This window comes from Ailuropoda melanoleuca, chromosome 5 (genome assembly GCF_002007445.2).
Source record: "Ailuropoda melanoleuca isolate Jingjing chromosome 5, ASM200744v2, whole genome shotgun sequence".
NCBI classification, from domain to species: domain Eukaryota; kingdom Metazoa; phylum Chordata; class Mammalia; order Carnivora; family Ursidae; genus Ailuropoda; species Ailuropoda melanoleuca.
Genome location: NC_048222.1, coordinates 108,771,163 through 108,795,489, shown reverse-complemented (window position 1 = coordinate 108,795,489; position 24,327 = coordinate 108,771,163). Strand labels below are relative to the sequence as shown.

General features: G+C 37.7%; 1 pseudogene; it reads left to right on the top strand.

Annotated features, from left to right (window-relative positions):
- Positions 1 to 1,534: 1,534 nt before the first annotated feature.
- Positions 1,535 to 22,646, top strand: LOC109489148 (annotated as a pseudogene).
- The last annotated feature ends 1,681 nt before the right edge of the window (positions 22,647 to 24,327 follow it).

Genomic DNA, 24,327 nt, shown 5'->3' with positions numbered 1-24,327 from the left:
CTGAGGAGCACCAGTGTGCACTCAAGAGACTCTGATCGTTTACTGTCTGGGGGCTTTAGTAGACATTGCGTAGGATATAAAAATGACAAGAGTTGACTTACCAGGTGTTATTTTTCAAATACAAATGATAAGAGTTTAAACTGCACCTTAGTAATTTGGATTTAAACTGCCTGTTCCCACATTATCTAAAGGTAAACAGCTTCCTTCTTTCCTTCCTTCACTTCTTCCTTCTTTAGTGTCCCTCCCCGTACATTCTGTTCCTCTAATTCAACATCCCTCAAAACTCTTTTTTCCTTAGCATAGATTTTACCTAAAACTGTTTCTATATTACAGTGGTTATTTAAATTTTTACCATATAGCTGAATTTTAATAGCTAAAAATTTTCCGTGAAAATGTTAAATGAGTGATTTTTTTTGCTTTTAATACTAGCATTTTGATTTTATAATTGCACTTAAAGACTTAGTATATGTAATAAGCACACCAGTAAACTGCAGAGTTTTAAATTCATCTTGTGAGAGGGACCCAAGGGAAAGAGAGTTAGCAAGCAATGACAGAAAATCTTGGAGTTATTGTGCCCTATGTTTTGAAGCACAGCAGCTAAGGCTTTGTAAAGAGACTTCCATAGAATACTAAAATGTTATAGTCACGATAAGTTTGAGGAGCAATTGAGTCCAAACTTCCTGATTCTAGGAACAAAGAGATGAAGCGACTTATCTGAGGTCACATAGCAGCTGGCAATATAACTGGTGCTCGGCCGCAGGTAGAAGGAGCTTATAGTTTGTGCCTTTTCTCCAGATGATGACCTTGCAAGAGATCAGGGTAACATAAAAGCAGAGAACTTACTACAAGTATTAGCCACTATATTTGCACCTCCGTCAGACTTAGTTTCAAAGCAGTTCTTCATTTTGCTGACAGGGAGGCTGCACTCTGACAGACCATGGCAAGGAACTAGCCTATTGTCTTTCAGCGTGACTAGGATGGGACAGCTGTTGCCTGGACCTCTGTCTCTGAGGCTGTCACTTCCCTGTTGCCCTGTCCGGCCCTATTGACCTCTTGGCTANTTAAACAGTGATCATTTTGCAAGATGAGAAGCTCATACCTGTAATAAAGCTAAGAGAATGATAGCATGTCAATAAGCCTCAGCTATCTATTTAAAAGTCTTATTTGCTTTTAATACATAATAATGTGGCCACTGTATAATAATCCGGGCCCCACATTTCCCAGCAGCTGGGGAACTGGCTTTGGCCTTGCGTTGCCCTGCAGGACTTGGCTAGGAGCCAGGCCACAAGAAAAGGCAGTGTGGAAGTCAGGTGAGGAGAATTAGTTAAGCTTTTAATTAACTCACCCTTTCCTGTTGTAGGGATGTGTAGAGACTCACATCTTCAGTTATACCTCAAATGCCCAAACTAAGGCTTATTGACGGAAGCAATAAAACTGTTTCCTGAGCTTCAAGTATGAGAGTATAAAGGTATAGCAAGGCTATCTAGCAAGAGCTACTCAGCAGACCCAGGAGTCTGCAAGAATGTGTACGGAGATGGAGAGACATGCGACACCTCGAGGAGCTGGGATTTCTACTCCAGCCATTGCTGCCACCCTTCTCAGGGTGGAAGGCATCCGCGTTAGGAAAGTAATAAGACCTTTCAACACGTTCCGCAGATACATCTGTACGTAGTTAACCTAGATACTACTGGACACCGTTAATTTATTTATGCCTGTGGACTAGTGCGCTTGGGGGGTCATTAGTCTGGACACGTTCTTTTTTTTTTTTAAAGATTTTACTTATTTATTGGGCAGAGAGAGAGACACAACGAGAGAGGGAACACCAGCAGGAGAAGTGGGAGAGGGAGAAGTAGGCTTCCCGCTGAGAAGGGAGCCTGATGAGAGGCTCGATCCCAGGACCCCGGGATCATGACCTGAGCCGAAAGCAGACGCTTAATGACTGAGCCACCCAGGTGCGCCCCTGGACATGTTCTAAACCTTTTATTTTTGTCTTATTTTTAAAAAGATTTCATTTATTTATTTAACAGAAAGAGAGAATGAGAGAACACAAGCAGGGGGAGCAGTAGAGGGAGAGGGAGAAGCAGGTTACCCACTGAGCAGGGAGTCCAATGCTGGGCTCCAGGCAGGGCTCGGCACAGGGCTCCATCCCAGGACCCCGGGATCGTGACCCGAGCCAAAGGCAGACACTTACCCGACATGTAGCCACCCAGACACCACCGTTCTAAACCTTTTAAATCTCCTAATTCTTATGCATCACAGTTTTGGGTCATTATATACTTATGAGGCCACTGTCTCTGAAGTCAACTTCTAAATTTTTAATGATGAGAACATTTACTGTTATCACGTAAGAAGAAGTCCTGAGAGAGAACACCCTAAAGCCGGTTAATCTCATGTGAAAGCAAACCATTATCCACTGCAGGAAAGGGAGGAAGTGACCTATTGCCTGGTGCAGTATCAAGCGTGATCTACAGAGCAGAACTGGTCATTTGAGTCTCAGACTCTGAAAAGTGCAGACCAGCCAGTGGTGTTGGTAACCAAGGTGGAGGAGTCAAGGACATGGTTGGCAGCCAAGGCAGCTGCTTGTGACTTCTGCGGGGGCTTTGGGGACAGAGCTGAGGAGCACCAGTGTGCAAGAGACTCTGATCGTTTACTGTCTGGGGGCTTTAGTAGACATTGCGTAGGATATAAAAATGACAAGAGTTGACTTACCAGGTGTTATTTTTCAAATACAAATGATAAGAGTTTAAACTGCACCTTAGTAATTTGGATTTAAACTGCCTGTTCCCACATTATCTAAAGGTAAACAGCTTCCTTCTTTCCTTCCTTCACTTCTTCCTTCTTTAGTGTCCCTCCCCGTACATTCTGTTCCTCTAATTCAACATCCCTCAAAACTCTTTTTTCCTTAGCATAGATTTTACCTAAAACTGTTTCTATATTACAGTGGTTATTTAAATTTTTACCATATAGCTGAATTTTAATAGCTAAAAATTTTCCGTGAAAATGTTAAATGAGTGATTTTTTTTGCTTTTAATACTAGCATTTTGATTTTATAATTGCACTTAAAGACTTAGTATATGTAATAAGCACACCAGTAAACTGCAGAGTTTTAAATTCATCTTGTGAGAGGGACCCAAGGGAAAGAGAGTTAGCAAGCAATGACAGAAAATCTTGGAGTTATTGTGCCCTATGTTTTGAAGCACAGCAGCTAAGGCTTTGTAAAGAGACTTCCATAGAATACTAAAATGTTATAGTCACGATAAGTTTGAGGAGCAATTGAGTCCAAACTTCCTGATTCTAGGAACAAAGAGATGAAGCGACTTATCTGAGGTCACATAGCAGCTGGCAATATAACTGGTGCTCGGCCGCAGGTAGAAGGAGCTTATAGTTTGTGCCTTTTCTCCAGATGATGACCTTGCAAGAGATCAGGGTAACATAAAAGCAGAGAACTTACTACAAGTATTAGCCACTATATTTGCACCTCCGTCAGACTTAGTTTCAAAGCAGTTCTTCATTTTGCTGACAGGGAGGCTGCACTCTGACAGACCATGGCAAGGAACTAGCCTATTGTCTTTCAGCGTGACTAGGATGGGACAGCTGTTGCCTGGACCTCTGTCTCTGAGGCTGTCACTTCCCTGTTGCCCTGTCCGGCCCTATTGACCTCTTGGCTAGGAGATAATTCTTAATGACCTTCCTCATCATCCTGACTGGAACCTTGAAGAGTGGTGTGAATCACAGTGCAAATGGGTTATGTTGAGGTTGGGCAAGAAGAGGGATACGTGTGGCTTGGGAGTGGGGTAGGTGAAGTTGGTATACACGGCCCAGGGTCAAAGGATAGGAAGGTCTGAACTATGGGGTAAGGTTGGGGAGACAGCCACTAGACCTCGCCTTAGTCGTAGAAAGAGTTGCTTCTGTTTCAGTCTACACAATTTAAATTCATCCTTAAAGAAATAGCTGATGTGCTCTGCATGCTGTGTAATGACGTTTTGTCTCTGATTAGTATCAATTTTAGAAAATTAGGGAAATTAGGGATCGACTAGTGTGTACCTCATTCTGTATGTTCCTTTCCAGTTTGTTCACTTACCTGGAGTAGGTAAAGGACATTGGATCTCTGTAGTATGCTGTAATATTTAATAAATGACTGATTTTGAGAAACATTTTGTAAATTTGGGAAGATGAGAAGTTCAAAGAACACCCATCTTATATTTAAGTGCTTGTGTTTTATCATTTATTAAACCTTGAAGTTAGCAATTTTTCGTTATGTTTGTAATAGGAAATATGGTAATAATGAAACACTTAAAATATGATGTAATAATATATAAAAAGGATAAAAGACCACTCATTGCTTCACTACCCAAAGTCTATTAATACTTTGGATCTGTTTGTTTCTTCTTCTATCTTTTCTATCTACTCATTTTTTAGAATTGTGTATATAGATTTGTATTTTGCTTTTTCACTTAGGTCAAGAATCCAGGCAGCAGACAGGCTCCAGGCAGCGGACAGGCTCCAGGCAGCGGGCAAGCTCCAGGCAGCGGCAGGCTCCAGGCAGCGGACAGGCTCCAGGCAGCGGGCAGGCTCCAGGCAGCGGGCAGGCCCCAGGCAGCAGGCAGTGTTCTTTATTACAGCAACATCATACTTTACTGTGAAGTTACAATTTACCTATTTGTTTTCCTTTTACTGGATACGTAGAAGACTGAGTATAATATTCGGTATGTAAATGATGTTCTAGTATACTTCTTGATACATATGACCTCTGGGTTTGGATTCTTTTCTTAGCATGGATAAGAGTCATGACTTTACAGAGTCTTGATATATGTTGTCAAATTACTTTCCAAAAATTTAGCTGTTGACACTTGGAATATCTGAAGTTCTGTATGTCAAGTATCCCTTGATTCCTCTTGCAGTAAGAGTACCTGCCTTGTTTTGATTTGCCTCACCCAATGATGTGACTGTGGGAACAGGGGGTGCTACCAAGCAGCAGCATATCTTCCCAGCTCTTAACAATGGATCTAATCAGGACACATGACTCAAATTGGGCCAATTAGACTTCTTTCCTTGAGTTTTTATATACTAAAGGTTGAGGTATTCTGTCCTCTAGTGATACGACTTGGAGCTTTCTGCTACCAGGATTCCTGACATAGGACAGAAATTCTGTGATTAGAGAGAAGGACAATACAAAGGGAAGTTGGGATGAGACCCTGTGGGTTGGGTAGAGGTATGATGGGAGATTAAAGGAGGGTGAGAGGAAGAGGAGTGAGGAAAGGGGAGGAGGGCAAGGGGAAAGAAGTAGGAGAACAGAGGAGAGAGGAGGCAGTTGAGTTCTCTAATTCATTTATTCCTGGCATCAAAGGCATCCATGTCCTTTCCAGTTACATGAGCCAATAAATCCTTTTATGTGGTTAAGTTAGTTTGAAGAGGATTTCTGTGGCTTGTTTTTAAAGAGTTGTAATATACATTCCCACTTTTCCCCTATAGTTTCAGCTTGTTTTTTATTTATTTATCTTTAAAAAATATTTTTCATTGTTAAGTAATCTCTACAGGTGACAAACTCACAACCCCGAGATCAAGAGTTGCATGCTCTAATGACTGAGCCAGTCAGGCGCCCCTCTATAGTTTCAATTTAAATTAAAAATCTATAGTATAAATTTCCTACTCTACCTTCCACTGATACCAAGTGTTAATCATAATTAGCATCACTATTAATTACAATACACATCCATGTTTAAACTAAAAATCCTAAGGTGGCTAGCATTTGAACCAAGATTATTGACAACAGGAGTAAATACATTTTAAATTGATAAATGAAGTGTTGAATGAGTATTAAAAGTTCATGGGACATTTATTCTTCACCTTAAATTTAATATGATAGGTTTGTAACTTTTTCCTTTCTCTCCATCCCTCTTTAATTCTTAGGTAGAAAAATTCCAAGAAAAGATTAATGTTTTGCTATTATTGAAATCTGGATTATTTCCTGAAAAAGAAAATCTTGTATTTATTTCCTTCAAGAGCATCCAATATATTTCTTAGTTTTTTCTAATGCTTGGGTTGTATCTAGGACCATAATTGAGGGTACATTTTGTACATTCCAAGGTATCTTGAGAGGCTCCCAAATTGGGCTGATTCATATGTGCCATTAATTTGAGCAATTCCTGGAAGTTTTCCACCACAAAGTAGATATGAGAAAGTCTCTAGAGTACAAGAGGGGGAGGGCTTTGGTTAAAATAGTTGGATTCTCAAAGACTTTATTTTTTTTAAAGATTTTATTTATTTATTTGACACAGAGAGAGACGGCTAGCGAGAGAGGGAACACGAGCAGGGGGAGTGGGAGAGGAAGAAGCAGGCTCCCAATGGAGGAGCCCGATGCGGGGCTCGATCCCAGGACTCCAGGATCACGCTCTGAGCTGAAGGCAGATGCTTAACGACTGAGCCATCCTAGGCCCCCTGGATTCTCAAAGACTTTAAAGTGTTAATTTGCTAATCTCCAAAGGAAACTGCAAAAGGCCAAACATTTTTATTTTTATTTTTTAAAGATTTTATCTATTTATTTGCCAGAGAGAGAGAGAAAGAGAGAGAGAGAGCACAAGGAGAGGGAGCAGCAGGCACAGGGAGAAGCAGACTCCCCACTGAGCAGGGAGCCTGGTGCAGGGGTTGATGCCAGGACCCTGGGATCATGACCTGAGCCAAAGGCGGATGCCCAACCCACTGAGCCACCCAGGCACCCGGAGGCTGAACATTTTTAAACCATGAGACACTTTTTTCATTTAACATTTTATTGGCTATGTGTTTGGTTTTGGGAATATAGCAATAAACAAGATAAGTAGTTTCTTTGTTTTCACAGAATTTATATTACTTGGAAGTCATTTGCTCTGCTGAAATATGAGTACAAATGAGCACCCATATAGCATATACCTATATATTTAAAAACTATTTACCTTAAGCTAACACATGCTCTTACCTGGACTGATACATTGGCAAAATGACCTGGAAAACCAAGCTTTCATTTAGAAATTTTTGGATTCTTTGGTGTTTTGTGATGGTGAAGGGAGAGCATGTTCCTGGCTCTCTGCTCCTGGGCCTCTTCCAAACCAAGAAGAAGTTATGCTTGCATGTTTGTGAACACCACAGTGCTTTCATCCAAAGTCTACACCCAGGCAGTGAGGAAACCCAGAGCACCGAGGGTGGTGGGGAGCATGTAGGGTAGGGGTCCCCATACCTGGTTCTAAGGGTAGTACCACTTACTACATCACCTGTGCAGATCCTTGTTCTGAGGGATGCACTTGGGGAAACTGACTTGAGTTCACCATTTTGAAAACAGTTACAACCTTGAGAAGATGGTACCATAGGGTTTTGATTTAATACAGTTAGTGTTGTCTTTGTGACAAGAGGCAGATTAGAACTTGGAACAGTCACTGTAAAGGATTGGAATTATATTAAATGAATCTGCCTCCTTTCCAGAAGCCAGATTTCAACTATAACATATTTCATCTTAAAGCTGGCAGTAATTGATAGACTTCTGAACACCAAGGACCTACCAGATCACAAGCATTTGGTTCTGTAAGAGGTTGAGGGCTACCATTTAGTCCTTACTCAGTGTTTGAAAATAAGCAGCATGGGGGTGGCTGGGTGGCTCATTCGGTTCAGGGTCTGACTCTTGATTTTGGCCTAGGTCGTAATCTCAGGGTTGTGAGATTGAACTCTGCGTGGGGCTCTGTGCTGGATGTGGAGCCTGTTTAAGATTCTGTCTCCCTCTCCCTCTGCCCTTTCCTACGCCACTGCCTCTACCTTTGCCAGTCTGTTTCTCCCTCTCAAAAAAAGAAAAGAGAAAGCACATATTGTTAGTAAAGTGAAATAATCGCAAGTAGCAGAGAAAGGAGAAAATGCACAAAGTTGGCAGAAAGACTATAAAAGCACAGCCATCAGTGGCTATCTGGTATATAGGAATGAACAGCCTTACACCCCTCAATCCTTGCTCTGTGGGACTTTACGGTAACTCCATGAGTTTCCATAGATTTAGAGTGAAATATTTTTGTTTTACTCTTATTTAAAAAAGATAATGTGATACACAAGTTTTTTACACGTTTAAAATGAGAAAAAATGTTTTGAGATAATGGTTCCTTGTTATAAGTAATATTTACCTTTGCAGCGTATTTAATAAGGAAATTGACCTATTTATAGTTGCTGAAAACTTCCAGATTAATGGCATTCACTAGCATGAGAATTACCACTGTTAGACTTAAAATCCTGCACAGCACGGCTTATTTTTCATTTTTAAAAAAGGTTTATTTATTTATTTTAGGGACTGAGCCTGGGGGGAGGGGCAGAGAGAGAGAGTGAGAGAGAGAGAGAGAGATTAGTAGACTCCCTGCTGAGCATGGAGCCCAATGCAGGGCTCAAGGCTCTATCTCACAACCCCTAGACCATGACCTGAACCAAAATCAAAAGTTGGGTGCAAGAGTTGGTCGTTTATCTGACTGAGCCACCCAGGTGCCCCGACTTATTTTTCTTTTAAAGGAGGTTGTCCTTCTTCAGCATTCTCCTCCCCATGCTGCATGGAGCCCTAGAAAGTCTTTTGAAGAAAGGGTATAGAAGGGTATACTGAAGGGCATGCTAGGAAGAGCTCAGCTTATCCCCTGATAAGGATTCCTTTGAATACTGGATGGGAGAACCATTCCTGCCCACCGATGAACCATCTCTTTTGGGCTAGAACAGTGTTTGCTGAAGAATACTGACAGAGAGCGCCTAGGTGGTTCAGTCGGTTGGGTGTCTGTCTTCAGCTTGGGTCATGATTCCAGAGTCTGGGATCGAGTCCTGCATCAGGCTCCCCACTCAGCAGGGAGTCTGCTACTCTGCCCCTCTCCTGGGTGTTCTCTCTCTCTCAAATAGATAAATAAAATCTTTAAAAAAAAAAAGAATATTAACAGACTGGATCGTTGCTGATCGCACCTGACTAAAATTTCCCTTTGTTTTGCTTAGAATATGTTGCAGACGTTTTCTGGAAGCGTTTTGTGATCTGACGTGGACAAAATGTTTATTTGCCAGTAGATTTGTGGATGAGAGGGAAGAACGATGAACATGCAGGCGTTATGTATGTGCCATGAATTTAAGTTGTTGACAGACATCAGCAATGACAATACTGTGCCACAGATTTCTTTATTTTCTGCAGCTGAGGTTCAGAGACGTGAATTGTACTTGATGGCACAATATCTCCTCACAGAAATTGTTAGGAGAATGCCATGCCCTAACAGTGCTTATTTACACAGAACACCCTAGTTCACTGTTTCCCTTCTGGCTTTTCTTAAACAAGCAATTTATTCCCAACAGTTTTAAATTTAAAATCAATATTTCTAATAAAATAGTTTTACGCTTTTCATCTTTATGTATGCACATGTATTGGAAGAGAATCCAAATGAGTTTAAGCAGTAAAGACGAGGCTATCAATAAAAACATTATAGGGAAGTCTATGAAAATGAAGTATTCCTGTTTATCTGTCAACACAAAAATATATACGGATGGACATATCGTGTATCTTTTATCCCTTAATTGGATATGAAGTAGTAAAATTGGTTTCAGGGAAATTAAGTGAATTAATTTTTGTGGTAGAAAATTCTAAAAATCTACTAAGGTATACATTTTGAAACCTAGCTTTCACTCATGTCTCTGTTTTCCCTGTTACCCCAACCTGCTTTTATTAGATATTTGTGTACCTTTCTACTGCATCCCCCACCAGAGTGGGACATTTGTTACAACTGATGAGCCTACATCGACACATCACAATCAGCCAAATTCAGTAGTTTACATCAGGATTCACCCTTCGCATTGTACCTTCTCTGAGTTGGGACAATTGTATAATGACACGCTTCCACCTCGCAGTATTGTATAGAGTATTTTCACTGCCCTAAAAATTCTCTGTGTTCTGCCTAGTCACCCTACCCCCTACCCCCAAGCCCCGATCTATTTACTATCTTTATAGTTTTGCCTCTTCCAGAATGCCATATAGTTGGAATTATACAGTGTGTAGCCTTTCCAGATTGGCTTCTTCCACATGGTAATATGTATTTAAGGTTCCTCCATGTCTTTTCATGGCTTGATAATTCATTTTAGTGCTGAATAATACTCCATTGTCTGGAGCACAAAATTAATGGAGAATAATTTAAGTAGTATCTCAATGTAAGCACTTTGATCAATTTAAGGAATGCTTGCAAATTCCTGGGTCCCAAAGTAAATTCTCTGCCCTCTGTTCTACTAAAGTGTACTATCAATGAAGAATACTCAGTACTTACTTTAAAAGAGCAAACTGCCTAAATTATTTTCAAACTACAAAATGAATTTTTTAATTTGACATCCTACTTGTTTCCAAGTTTTGCTGATTATACATAAAGCTACTATAAACACCTATGTGCAGATTTTTGTGAGGACATTAGTTTCTAAAACTTTTGGGTAAATACCAAGGATCATGATTGCCAGATTGTGTGGTAAGAGTACGTTTCATTTTTTAGAAACTGCCAAAATGCCTTCCAAAATGGCCGTCCATTCCCACCATCAGTGTATGAGAGTTCCTGTAGCTCCACGTACTTGGCAGCATTTGGTGTTGTCAGTGCTTTGGATTTTGTCAGCGCTTGGGATTCTAATAGGTGTGCAGTGGTGTCTTGTTTGAATTTGCAGTTCCCTGATGGTGCACAATGTAAAGCATCTTTTTGTATGCTATTTTGCCATCTGTGTATCTTTTTTGGTGAGGTGTCTGTTCAGGTCTTTGGCCCGTTATTTAATTGGGTTGTTTGTTTTCTTATTGAATTTTAAGAATTCTCTGTATTATTTTGCCCAACAGTCCTACACCAGAAGTGTCTTTTGCAAATATTTTCTCCCAGTCTGTGGCTTCTTATTCTCTTGACATACTCTTTTGTAGATCAGAAGATTTTCATTGTAATGAAGTCCCACTTATCAACTCTTTCTTTCATGGATCATGCCTTGGTGTTGTATCTAAAAAGTTATCACCATATCCAAGGTCATATATGTTTTCTTCTATGTTATGTTCTAGGAGTTCTATAGTTTTGCATTTTATATTTAGGTCTGTCATCCACTCTGAGTTAATTTTTATGAAGGGTTTGAGGTCTGAGTCCAGATTAATCTTTTTGCGTAGTGGGTATTCAGTTGTTACAGCACTATTTGTTGAAGGACTATTTTTGCTCCATTTTATTGTCTTTGCTCCTTTGTCAGAGATCATTTGACTATGTTATGTTAGTCTATTTCTATGCTCTCTATTCTGTTCTATTGTTCTATTTGTCTTTTTTTTTTTTGCCAATACCACACTCTTTTGATTATTGTAGCTTTATAGTAAGTCTTAAAGTCATGTAATGTCAGTCCTCCAACTTTAAAAAAATTATCATTTGTCAAATTTTGATATATTATCAAAGAAGAATAGCCACAGTTACCCAAAGACTGTTAAATACTCCATCTTTTTCCAAGCGAATATCTGTGCAGGGTTGGATTTTCTTCATATACTTCCAAACAATATATTGCTAACAGATTGAATTCAGAAGCAATTATGAGAATCCAGCTGTGTTCTGTTAAGCCTATTATTAAGTTCTATTAAAGATATTTGCAAAATATAAAACACTTCTCACTAAATTTTTTATTTTGGAAAACAGTTATTTTCATAAAAACATGCCATTTGTATTAACATGTAATGAAATTTTTGTTACTTTAAAATAAATACATATTTAAAAATTTTGCTTCAATTTTAAATATGGTAAGTATCAATATATATAACCCAATAACTTCTTTAGAGTCTGAAGCCCCCTGAAACCAAAATGTTTGAAAGCCATATTCTTGGTACTCTGTTAGTATTGGGCAATTTGAAAGAGTGAGGTCTGAAGGGTCAAAGCCAATTATTCATTAGATTTGTTTTTGTTATGTGCATGATCTATTCTGAGTCAATCCAGTTTCCATTGCCACAAGTGGAAGTTTGTTTGCTTTAGCTAAGTCCATCAACTGAGCTAAACTATTGTGAACATTGTTCAGTCCTCTCCTTTCTATTTTTACCATTTTGTTTCTAGCTAGATGGTTCCTGTTCATATCAATACCTTTTATGCCTTAAATAACCTTGTTTTTATTCACTTACTTGTAAATCACATTGAAATCTACTTTGTCCAAGTCCATTCCTTTTTTTTTTTTAAGATTTTATTTATTTATTGGGGAGAGAGCAAGAGTGAGAGAGAGAGCACAGAAGGAGAGGAAGAAGCAGACTCCCTGCTGAGCAGAGAACCTGGTGCTGGGCTCCACCCCAGAACCCTGAGATCATGACCTGAGCTGAAGGCAGATGCTGAACTGAGCCACCTAGGTGCCCTTGTTTTGTTTTGTTTTTTAAAGACTTTATTTTAAGTAATCTTTACACCCAGTGTGGGGCCCAAACCCACAGTCCTGAGATCAAGATGCTTGCTTTTTCTTTAAAGATTTTTTATTTTTTAAGTAAAGGCCAAGTCCATTCTGATGCAGTGCTATGACCAGGTGGGGGGTGTATGTTGGAAATGGGGTATGGCTGTGTGTGGTTGCCTAGGGCCTTCTGTGGAGTCTTATAAGTGGCAGTGGTGTATAGATGAGAATAAATCATGGTTATCAACGAGAACAAGACAAACAATAGCATGATCCATTGAGCATCTTCATGTCCAATCTCTGTGGATTTTTGTATCTAGGCAAATTTAAAGTTTGAAGATAAAGAATTTGTGTATATATTTATGTAGATTTGGGATAAGTTGCTGTCTAGGAAATAGATGTTTTTCATACTTCCTTTTAGAGATGCACTCATGTTTTGGTGTTAGCCTAAGTATTTGGCCAAGATTTTTGTCTTGGGTTCAGAGGCCAAATGCCTACTTCAGCTGTCATCCTATATGATTGCAGAACCAGCAATGTGGTCCTATAGGTTACTATCACATTGATTTTGCATAGCAATGCCAAAAACAGGAACAAAGCATAAAATTCAGATTTATTGCTACTATCTGAATATTTTCTTTCAAGTGTAGTTATACATTCTACACGTGGTTTGGAATGAAAAATATGTCTGTAGATTTAAGATGTTGACAGTCTATCAACCCATTGAAATATAAATGTAAATGTTATTGCAATAGTAAAATAGGGCAATATTTAATGATAATTGTGCAAATTGCTAACTTTATATACAAAAATAATCAGAAGATTTTAAATAATAAATTTATAAGGAAGTAGATTTAAAGTAAATATTAATATTAAGGGAGCATACATTAGCTAGATAACATTAGGAAGAGCATTATATCCTCTTAGAGTCAGTAAATATTTGTAAAATTTAAATAATATAAGAAGGAATTATGGAGGGGTGCCTGGGTGGCTCAGTGGGTTAAACGCCTGTCTCAGCAGGGAGCCTGCTTCTCCCACTCCTCCCTCTGCCCCTCCCCCCTCATTGCTCTCTGTCTCTCTAAAATAGATAAAAATCTTTAAAAAATATTTAAAAAAAGAAAGAAAAATAGAAATCATATTATGAGGATTGGAATTAGTCTTTGGAGTTGTATCATTATTCAAATATAAATTTAAAAAATTTTCGAATTATTATTATATGTATTTTTAAAAACACGTCTATTTATTTATTTATTTATATGAGGGGAGGGAGGGACAGTGGGAGAGAGAGAATTCCAAGCAGGATCCACACCCTGTGCAGAGCCCGATGCTGGGTTCCATCTCACAACCCTGAGATAATGATCTGAGCAGCAGAAATCAAGAGTCGGATGCTTTATTAACCCACCCAGGCACCTCTCAAATTATTTTTATTTTATAGTTTGTGTGGTTTTGTTGTTGTTGTTGTTTGTTTGTTTGCTTTGTGACTTAATTCCATTAGGCCATGAGTCTTTCAGGAAAAAGTTCACTTTGGAGATTCTTCACAGCTTGAGGAATGGATAAAAAGCAAAATGTTGTTTGGTTTGTTAAAATTTCACAAATTGGGAAAACAGCCTAAATCACGTACAACTCTTGTGATAAATCATCTTTGATCTAGGCATAACGAAAAATATACAGAACAAAGGAAGACCATGTTAAGGAAAAATGAGAAACTCCTAGAATACCATGTTCCTCTACCAACCTCAGCTGCAAGCATGCATCTATTTCTTATCACACATGAGTTGTATGGTGAGTACAGGAGAATCTGTCAGTTGACAATACTGATAAAATGTTCTTTTACTGTGTCAAATTTTTAAGAATTTATTACTGGTTTTAATGATAAAATTATAGTAAAAATGACTTTTGGGTATAATTCCAAGATTCTGACATCTGAATAGTTCATTTAGGATGGTGAACTCAGGTTTGGGTCTTAGTTTTAGCTGACTATTGATTTTGATATTTATTTTTCATTACTCATAATTTGGCACAGCTCCACATCTAAGGCTCTAAGCATTACTCCTACAGCACATAGTACATAAAAAATAAAGGAAGCGCTCACAATGTTGCTAATAAGGTTGCCATTTTCCTCTGTGTTTTTCTTTGTTGCTGTTTGTTTTATTTTTTCCTTCTCTGCGACATGTTTATTGAACTTTTGCCCATTTTGGGGGGGATTATCTTTTTCCTTATAGTTTTATAAGAGTTCTTCATAAATTTAGTTTATTCTTGTTTTACTCATTTTATAAAATTTTCTCCACTCTGCTTTTGGTGTCTTTTGATAGACAGAAATTTAAAACTTTATTTGTCAAATTTATCAATATCTTTTTTTTAAAGTTCTTTCCTAGCATGAGGTCATAAAAATATTTTGCGGTATTTTTTCTAAAAATTGTGAAGTTTTGCCCATCACATTTAAATCTCCAATCAATTTAGAATTAATTTTTATGTGTATATTTTATATTAGTTTGAATAACCAATTCTTCCAGTACTATTCATTAAATATAGTTTTAGTGATTTTCAGTGCTATCTCCAGCATAAGTCAAGGTTCCATTTGTGTGAGATTCTGTTTGGAGCTTCTCTATTCTATTCCATAGATCAATTTATACTTCACAAATGCCACATTTAAAAATTACAGTACGTTTAAATAAATCTTGATTTTTATGGACAAAATGTGTTTTCCTCTCTTTTCTCTCCTCCTTCTTCAACAGTGTCTGGCANGTTTGGAGCTTCTCTATTCTATTCCATAGATCAATTTATACTTCACAAATGCCACATTTAAAAATTACAGTATGTTTAAATAAATCTTGATTTTTATGGACAAAATGTGTTTTCCTCTCTTTTCTCCTCCTCCTTCTTCAACAGTGTCTGGCATATTTGTGAGTTTTGTTTTTCCTTACAAATTTTAAAACTAGGTTTCAATTTGTTCAAAGATTCTGCTGTTTTTGTTTTTTGAAGTACACTTTACATACAATAAAACACAGATCCAAATGTACAATTGAGTGAGTTTTGAAAAGTGCATAACCTTATGTAACACATAGCCAATCAAGATATAGAATATTTCTGTCACCTCAGAAAGTTTCCTTGTGGCCCCTCTCTGTTAATTCCTACCTGCCTGAAGCAACCACTGGGTTCTGGTTTCTATCATCAGAAGTTAGTTCTGTGTGCTCTTTAATTTTAAATTTGTAAATGCATTTGGTGTGTACTCTTTTGTGTCTGGCTTTTTTGCTCAATATAATGTTTTTGAAACTTGTTTATGCTTTGTGTATATCTGTAGTTAGTTATTTTTTATTGTTGGGTAATATTTCAGTGTGGGTATTCCACAATTTGTTAACCCACTGTACTGTTGATAGTCATTTGGGCTGTTTTAAATTTTTGGATATTATGGATAAAGCTGCTATAAATACTCACATACAAGTCACTTAGATTTCTCTCGATAAATACCTAAAAGTGGAATTGAAGGGTAATATGATAAGAATATGTTTAAATTGATAAGAAACTGCTAAATTATTTTTCAAAGTGGCTGTACCATTTTACATCGCCATTAGCAATGCATGAGAGTTCCGGTTGCTCCACATCTCTGCTCGATGTTTAAGGGTGTCAAGTTTTTAAATATTAGCCATTTTAGTGACTGTCAAGAAATATTTCTTTTTTTTAAATTTTCGTTATTCTGATGACTAGTAATGTTGAGCAGCTTTCCATATGCTTATTGTCCATTCATAAATGTTCTTTTCTGAAGTGTTTGTTCAAGCCTTTTGCCTGTCTGATAAATTGGAATGTGTATCTTCTTATTCCTGAATTATATGAATTCTTTCTATATTCTGCATGTAAGACCTGTGTCATATAATTGCATTGTGGATAATTTTTCCCAAACTGTGGTTTGAATTTATTTTCAGAACAGTGTTTATTAGCAATTGAGGGTGGGTTCATGGTTNTTGTGGATAATTTTTCCCAAACTGTGGTTTGAATTTATTTTCAGAACAGTGTTTATTAGCAATTGAGGGTGGGCTCATGGTTTTTTTTTTTTTAAGATTTTATTTATTTGAGAGAGAGAGAAAGAGAGCACAAGCAGGGAGAGCATCAGGCAGAGAGAGAAGCAGGCTCTCCGCTGAGCAAGGAGCCCCATGTGGGACTCAATCCCAGGACCCCGGGATCGTGACCTAAGCCAAAGGTAGACACATAACCAACTGAGCCATCCAGGCATCCCTAGCACTTTATTTTTTAAATGTTATTATTATTATTTTTAGAGATAGAGAGAGCATATGCCTACATGAACAGGGGGCTGAGAGGGGCAAAGGGAGAGGAAGAGATTCCCAAGCAGACTCCACATTGAGCATGGAGCCTGACTCAGGGCTCAATCCCACAACCCTGAGACCATGACCTGAGCTGAAATCAANTATTTATTTGAGAGAGAGAGAAAGAGAGCACAAGCAGGGAGAGCATCAGGCAGAGAGAGAAGCAGGCTCTCCGCTGAGCAAGGAGCCCCATGTGGGACTCAATCCCAGGACCCCGGGATCGTGACCTAAGCCAAAGGTAGACACATAACCAACTGAGCCATCCAGGCATCCCTAGCACTTTATTTTTTAAATGTTATTATTATTATTTTTAGAGATAGAGAGAGCATATGCCTACATGAACAGGGGGCTGAGAGGGGCAAAGGGAGAGGAAGAGATTCCCAAGCAGACTCCACATTGAGCATGGAGCCTGACTCAGGGCTCAATCCCACAACCCTGAGACCATGACCTGAGCTGAAATCAAGAGCTGGATGCTTAACCAATTGAGCCACCCAGATGCCCCTTTCCTTCAGCAGTTTAAAAATGTCACTTGTCTTCGGGCTTCCATTATTTCTGATGCAAAGTCTTCCTTTATTTGTGTTGTATATTATGGATCTTTTTTCCTCTGAGTATTTTAAGATTTACTGTTTAACTCTGGTTATCAGCAGTTTGACTTTGATATACCCAGTTTTTTCCCCTTTTGAATTTATTTTGTTTGGAGTTTACTGAGCTTGTTGGATCTCTAAGCTAATGTTTTCCAACACATTTGGAAAATTTTAGCCATTATTTAAAAAATATATATATATATTTTTGCCTTATCTCTCCTTTCTACATAGGACTGTAGTGACACTACACAAGTTAGACCATTTTATATTATCCTACAGGTAACTGAATATCCATTAATTTTTTTCCATCATTTTTTCTCTGTTCTGTTGGATAATTCCTTTTGATTTGCCTTCAAATTCACTATAACTTTCTTCTGCAGTCTCCAATATATTGCTAAGTCTATCCAGTAGTTTATAAATATGTATCAGCATAATTTTCAGTTCTAGGACTTCCCTTCAGCTTTTTAAAAATAGTTTCTATTTCTCTGCTGAGATTGCTCATACGTTTACTTATTATGATCATCTTTCCTTTAAGCCCATGAACAAATCTGTAATATTTGCTTTTTAAAGTCCTTATGTGCTGATACTAACACCTGGATCATCTCAGGTCTGTGTCTATTGCTTGCTGTTTTCTTGGTTACGGGTCATGGTTTCTTAATTTTTCATGTCTAATAATTTACTATTTTATGCTGGACAATGGTTTGATACATTTTGGAGAGACTGGATTTTTTTTCTTTTGAAAGCTCTTGAGTGATATGCTGTAAAGCACAACAAATTACTGGCAGATCCCTTTGGTCGTGATAATTCTGCTGTGACAAATATGGTACTTACTTGTGAAAATCACAAAAATTTCTTATATATACATTTATACACACATACCTATTTTCATGAAGTTGAAACATCTCCCATCACTTGAAATATTTTACTGATCATTAAATTATTACCTTTGATTATTATTAATTTCTTTGTAAGTATATTATATTTCCTTAATCACATTGTGAGCTTCAGGGATAGATCTTTATTTTGTATTTCTTTGTAGTCATGCCATTTGACACACAGCTGGCGTTCAATAAAAGTTATTGTTCTTAAGGACAAGAAGAATGTCTTGCTCTGATCCTTTGGGCTTTGCTCCACATTTCTTCCATAGCTAGTCTTACTCGACTTTTATAGGTAGCAAACATTGAGTTTATTCATTTATTAACTCATACATTCATTCATGTATTCACTCAACCAATATTTATTAAGAACCTACCATATGCCAGTTCCTGTCCTGATGCTATGATTACAACCATGATAAGATTAACAATGTTCACACCTTCATAGAACTTGTGAATTAGTGGATGTTGAGAGTTTAGCTAAGCTACTCTATGGTATTTCTGCCTTGACATCCATTTTGTTTGGCCAACCAGACTGGACACCTCCTCATGTAAGCACAGGCCCTCAATAACAGAGTCATAGGTAATTGTAAGCTCCGGCTGTAGCTTCCCTAGTAGCCCTTAAAATAAACAGTCTTCCCCAGCAGTGAGGGCCTTGCCCTTGCATGCCCCTTATATAAGACAGCCATTGGCTTACAAAGCCCCTTTGGTTTGATTGACCAATCCAGCCTTAGTCTGGGAATCCCAAAGTATTCCACCCATGGACCCTAATAAAGGCACATGCCCCAAGTCCTACCTCTTTCTGACTGCACTCTGCCTCAACTTCCCCCCATGTGGCCCCTCAAGGCATGCCGTGTAATTCCTCTAGGACCTGTCACTAATACACTTCTCTATTTTAATTTCTCTTGTGGTGTTCTATTGCTCACCATCTGGCACCCTGTGCTCTACCTAACAAATGTTAACAAAGTCATAACAGTGGGGGAAACAAATAATAAGGAAATAAACAAGTAACTGTATAAGATAAAATTAGCACTTTCAAAAAATGTATTTATTTATTTGAGACACACAGAAAGAGAGAGAGAGAGAGCACAAGCAGGGAGAAGGGTCAGAGGGAGAAGCAGACTCTCTGCAGGGGGCCGGACCCATGTGGGGCTTGATCCCAGGACCCTAAGACCATGACCTGAGCTAAAGGCAGACACTTCACCGACTAAGCCACCGAAGCGCCCCAATAAAATTAGTATTCTATGAAGGAAAAATAAAGCAGGGGAAAGGGATAAAGAATAAAAGAAGTAGTTATTGTGATAATGATGCATGTGTGTTTTTAAAAATAGGATTTTGAGAAAAGGCCTATCTGAATAGGTGATATTTGAGCATAGACCTCAAGCAAAGCAGTTAAGTGAGTGTCTATACACAGAATAAGAGGCTGGTTATTAGAGGTGACTTCAGATGCATTGGGAAGGCTGCATTCTCCATTAAGCTTCTGAAATCCAGCTGTCTGAACTTTGCAACTTTATCTTAAGACTCTATTGCCTTAAAATGCAAATCCCTCTGGGAGAGTATCTATTTAAACTTTTACCTGTCAAATATTTCTGTGTGATTGAATTTCAGAATTTTGCTGAAGAAGTGAAAATAATAGTTCAAGAACATAAGGAGTCAGTGTAGTATAATTGTTAAGAGCATGAATTGCCTGGGTTTCAAATCCTGGCTCTGCTACTTATTGGCTGTGTGTGTCGCCTTCATCAGGTTACTTAATCTCCTAATGCCTCAGTTACTTCAGTTGTAAAATGGGGATAATAATAATATCTGTCCTAGTATAGTTTCTATGATGATGGTATGCTGTAGCATTTTCAATTTTCCTGGTTCTTCCTCCTGGGAGAATTACCCATCTCTGCTCCATTGTCAGACATGGCCAAGTCACTTTTTTTTTTCCGGCTTTTGAAATATGAGCTTAAGTGATGTATATAAGCTATAAGTAAAAACTTTAAGATCCATCATGTATTTTCACCATTCTTTCTCTCCTCTCTGCTGTGAGAATGGTGATGTCTCATAGGGGTTTCTTCAGCCTGCATCCTGGAGTAAAGAGGGCATGAAGCAGAGCCACAGTCAAAGTCAACATATAATGAGATATACATGTTGTTATGAGCCACTGAGATCTGGGGTCATTATGTAGTGCTGTATCTTTTAACTCTCATCTTATTAATATAAATGAATTATTATTTCTAACATGCTTGTAACAGTATCTGGCACATAGTATACATTAAATAAATAAATATAACCTTGAAAGAAAATAGCTGTTGAAGAGAAACCATAATAAAATCACAAGGCTGGGGCTCCAAAACCAAACTTCTTGACTACTTCTTGATTCTGCCATAATTTTGTGCTAAAGATATAAAACATCAGGTAATGTGTCATTTCTTTGCACTCTGAACCAGATATTAAAAATAAGATGTTGGAGTTGGATATTAGAAATAAGATGTTGGAATTGACTAATTTGTTAATGTTCTGCATTATGATTGTTCCAAAGTGTTTCTATAGAGTCTTCACTCCTCACTCTTATGTATCCTTCTTAAGAGTAGAGATTATATGGCTTATTAAAAAATTTATACACAATGCCTATTACAGTGTTCTCACAAAATAATCTCCTTAGTGTTTTTCAACCAACTGGAAAACCATAAGAAAAATTAACTTGTTAATCTAGATGTTTCGAAAAAAGAGGAGAGTTTCTATTCATCCTGTACGTGTTGTAAGACTGACCATGATTTTCCTAATCCCATTCTATTTGCTTTGTTAGCCAAGTTATTGTACTAAATTCTGAAGCTTATATTTCTCCTTATATTTTTGGTTGGAAATGTAATTATTCCAAGCTTTTTTACTTAAATTGCTTCTGGAGGATTAACTGGGTAAAGGAAGAATGAAGACTATTCTTTTTTCTCATTTATGTCTACTAAAAAGGTCACAGGTTTAAGAATATATTAGCAGTCAGTCATAGCAATAATACTTTTTTAAAAGAGGAGGTTAATCTAAATTGAATAAACTGTGATTAAAAATGATGTCAAGATTTGAGCAATTTCCTACTTGAATCATTGAACAATATTAAAAATGTCTATGCTGTTAAAAATACTCTGCAGAAAGTCTGGAAATGGAAGAGCACTTGTAGTATATATTCATACTAAAAATTTAGTGTATGGAAGGAACTTTATTGCAAATTTGTAATAATTTATATTGTATATTAACCTTTATAAAAGGATATGCTTTGTAACAATATAAAATACAAAAAGGTTATCCTTTATAAAAGTATGAAAAGTTATCTCTTAAAAGTTATCTCTAAACAGTTATTTAATTACAACCAAAGGTACTTAGTCATCGAAGCTAACAGGGAAGAATTTAAATCACTAAGCAATGAAATATCAAGAAAAAAAATTTAAAAAGTAGTACATGCATTTGAAAAAAATCTTTTTGCTTGGGGACTGGAGTGCTTGAATCTTTATTTTAAATCTCACTTCTTAAAAGTTATTCTTTATTATATAGATAACTTTGTTAAATGTAATATATACCTGTGACCACTTACCTTTATCAAATCTTTATATTATCCTGTGTTTACTTCAGTCACTTCATTTTTCAAGAAATACAACGTTACAGACATAACTGCTATCTCCATTTCCCTCTCTGATTCCGTTTTCCCCCTTCCCTCCCCGAGGAAGCACCTCCTGACGCCAGCAGCTGACTCCGGTAGAGGGAGACTGGGGCTGGGCTGTTGCAGCCAAACTATCAATGTCCCACCATCCAGTCGGGCAAAGACCAAACTGAAATCTTTCCCTCTCGAGTGGTGCACACTGTCACGAATGTTTCAGACAGCTTTAAACCTCCTGAAGAAAAAATCTGATACCTTAACTCTTCCATTTCAACAGATCCTAAAGAAAGTAATAGGGACTAAAAGGTTGATGGTGAAGTGATGAGGGAAGCTGCCCTATCGTTTGCTGAGGCCATGTTCACAGCCAGGGGCTTCTGCTCTACTGTTACCCACAATGTACAGAAAGCCCAAGTGAAGTTTCCAGAGAGGAAAGATAATGCAGCCAGGGTGACTCTGCCAGTAATTTGAACATTACCCGAAGGAACGAACCAACAGGTGTGAACCGACTGCTGTAGCCAGAAGAATTAAGCCAGAGCTGTGGATTACGGGTGGGAGTAGCTTTACCGCAGCCTTTGCTATTAAGATGACCGACAGGTGTGTAATTGCCACAGAATGTGCCATCATTCCCCAGATTGAAAGTACCCTTTCTCATATCATCACAGAGCTGGATGAGGGAGAGTGAGAAGAGTTCTACAGGTTAAGGAAAATTCAGGAGAAGAAAAAGACTCTCAAGGAAAAACTGGAGAAGGACTTGGAGCAACGGAGGGAGGGCAGCCGGGGAGGTGATAGAGCCTGCTGCTCTTTGGCTGAAGAGAAGGACGAGGATCTTCTGTTTGAACAATCTTTCCTGCTCTGGCTCTTTCAGGAGCCCTAACACGGCACCATTTCAATTCACAGTGTGTAAGTCCTGTATGTGTGGCTATTTACTTTTTGGTCTAAGAATTCCACGGGTTGTAAAATTTCCCTGGATGTTCGGTTATGGGAAGACCTTTGCAGAATCATGATTCAGTCACCATTTATTGCCTGAGATTAGTAGGCCGGGCCCCAGGACTTGTAGGGTTTATTCATATATTTTTAATATTTTTGTATAAAATTATGTTTTTGGAGATTTGTCCATGTTGATACTCACAGTCCTAGTTCATTCATTAACTGTTGTATATGGTTTCCGTTGTATGAATGCCACAATATATCTGTTCTCATAATAACCAATATTTCCAGTTTTTCATTACTATAAACGAAGATGCAATAAAAATTCTGTTTGTTTTGTTATGCATATGTGGGAGTTTCTTTAGAGTATGTGCTCTGAGATTCTGGTGTATGAGTATCTTTGACTTCACTAGATAGTGTCCACTTGCTCTCCAAAGTGTTTGCTCTACTTCTCCACATTCTCACCAATACTTGGAGTTATTCGATTTTTTTTTTTGCCAAATTGAATGCATATAAGATGTATCTTGTTATTTTATAATCTATTTTCCTGGTTAACTGTAAGTTTGATTATATTCTCATATTTTTCTAGACTCTTTGGAATTCTTAGGCTATGAACTGTCTATTCTTTGGCCATTTTTACATTGTGTTGCTTTTTCCTATTTATTTGTGTACTTTATTACATTCTAAATATTAGTATTTTAATACTTATTTTTTTAATGCAATATGTTTGGAATGTAGGGAGGGATCTGTATCAAAATGTGAACTTTTACCTTGACAAGCAATTATCTTATCACTTACATAGCACCTACTCTGGGTCAAGTACTTTTATTTAAGCATTTTACAAATATGAACTCATTTTAATCTTGACGACACCCATGAAACAGGTGCTATTGGCATCCTATATTCTTTTTATTTTTACTTTCACAAATAGCAGCTTTATTGAGATATAATTCATGTACCATAAAACATACCCTTTTAAAAAATGTACAATTCAGTGGTCTTAGTATATTCACAGAGGTGTGCAATCATTACCGCAAAGTGATATCAGAACAAAGAAGCCCCACATAGATTAGGAGTCACTCTATTTCCACTTCAGTCCCAGTCCCAGGCAACCACTAGTATACTTTCTGCTTCTGTGTTTTTGCCTATTCTGGGCATTTCCTATAAACAGACTCATACAATGTGTGGCATTTTGTGTCTGGCTCATTTTACTTAGCATAATGTTTTCAAAGTTCATTCGTGTTGTAAAATGTGTCGGCATCTCATTTGTTGTTATTGCTGAATAATATCCACTGTATGATATTCCACGTTTTTTTACTCATTCATCAGTTTATGCACATTTGGGTTGTGGCGCTTTTCGGCGATTACAGATAGTGCTACTGCAAATGTTCATGTACAAGTTCTTGTTTGGACATTTGTTTTCAAATCTTTTGGGGTGAATTCTCTGGATCATAAATTAACTCGAGGTTTAACTTCTTGAGTAATGGCCAAACTGTTTTACAAAGCATCTGCACCTTTTATATTTCCACCAGCAATGTACGAGTTTTCCAATTTTTCCAACACTTGTCCATTCTTTTAGAATATAGCCATACAAATGGGTGTAAACTGTGGTTTTGATTTGCATTTCC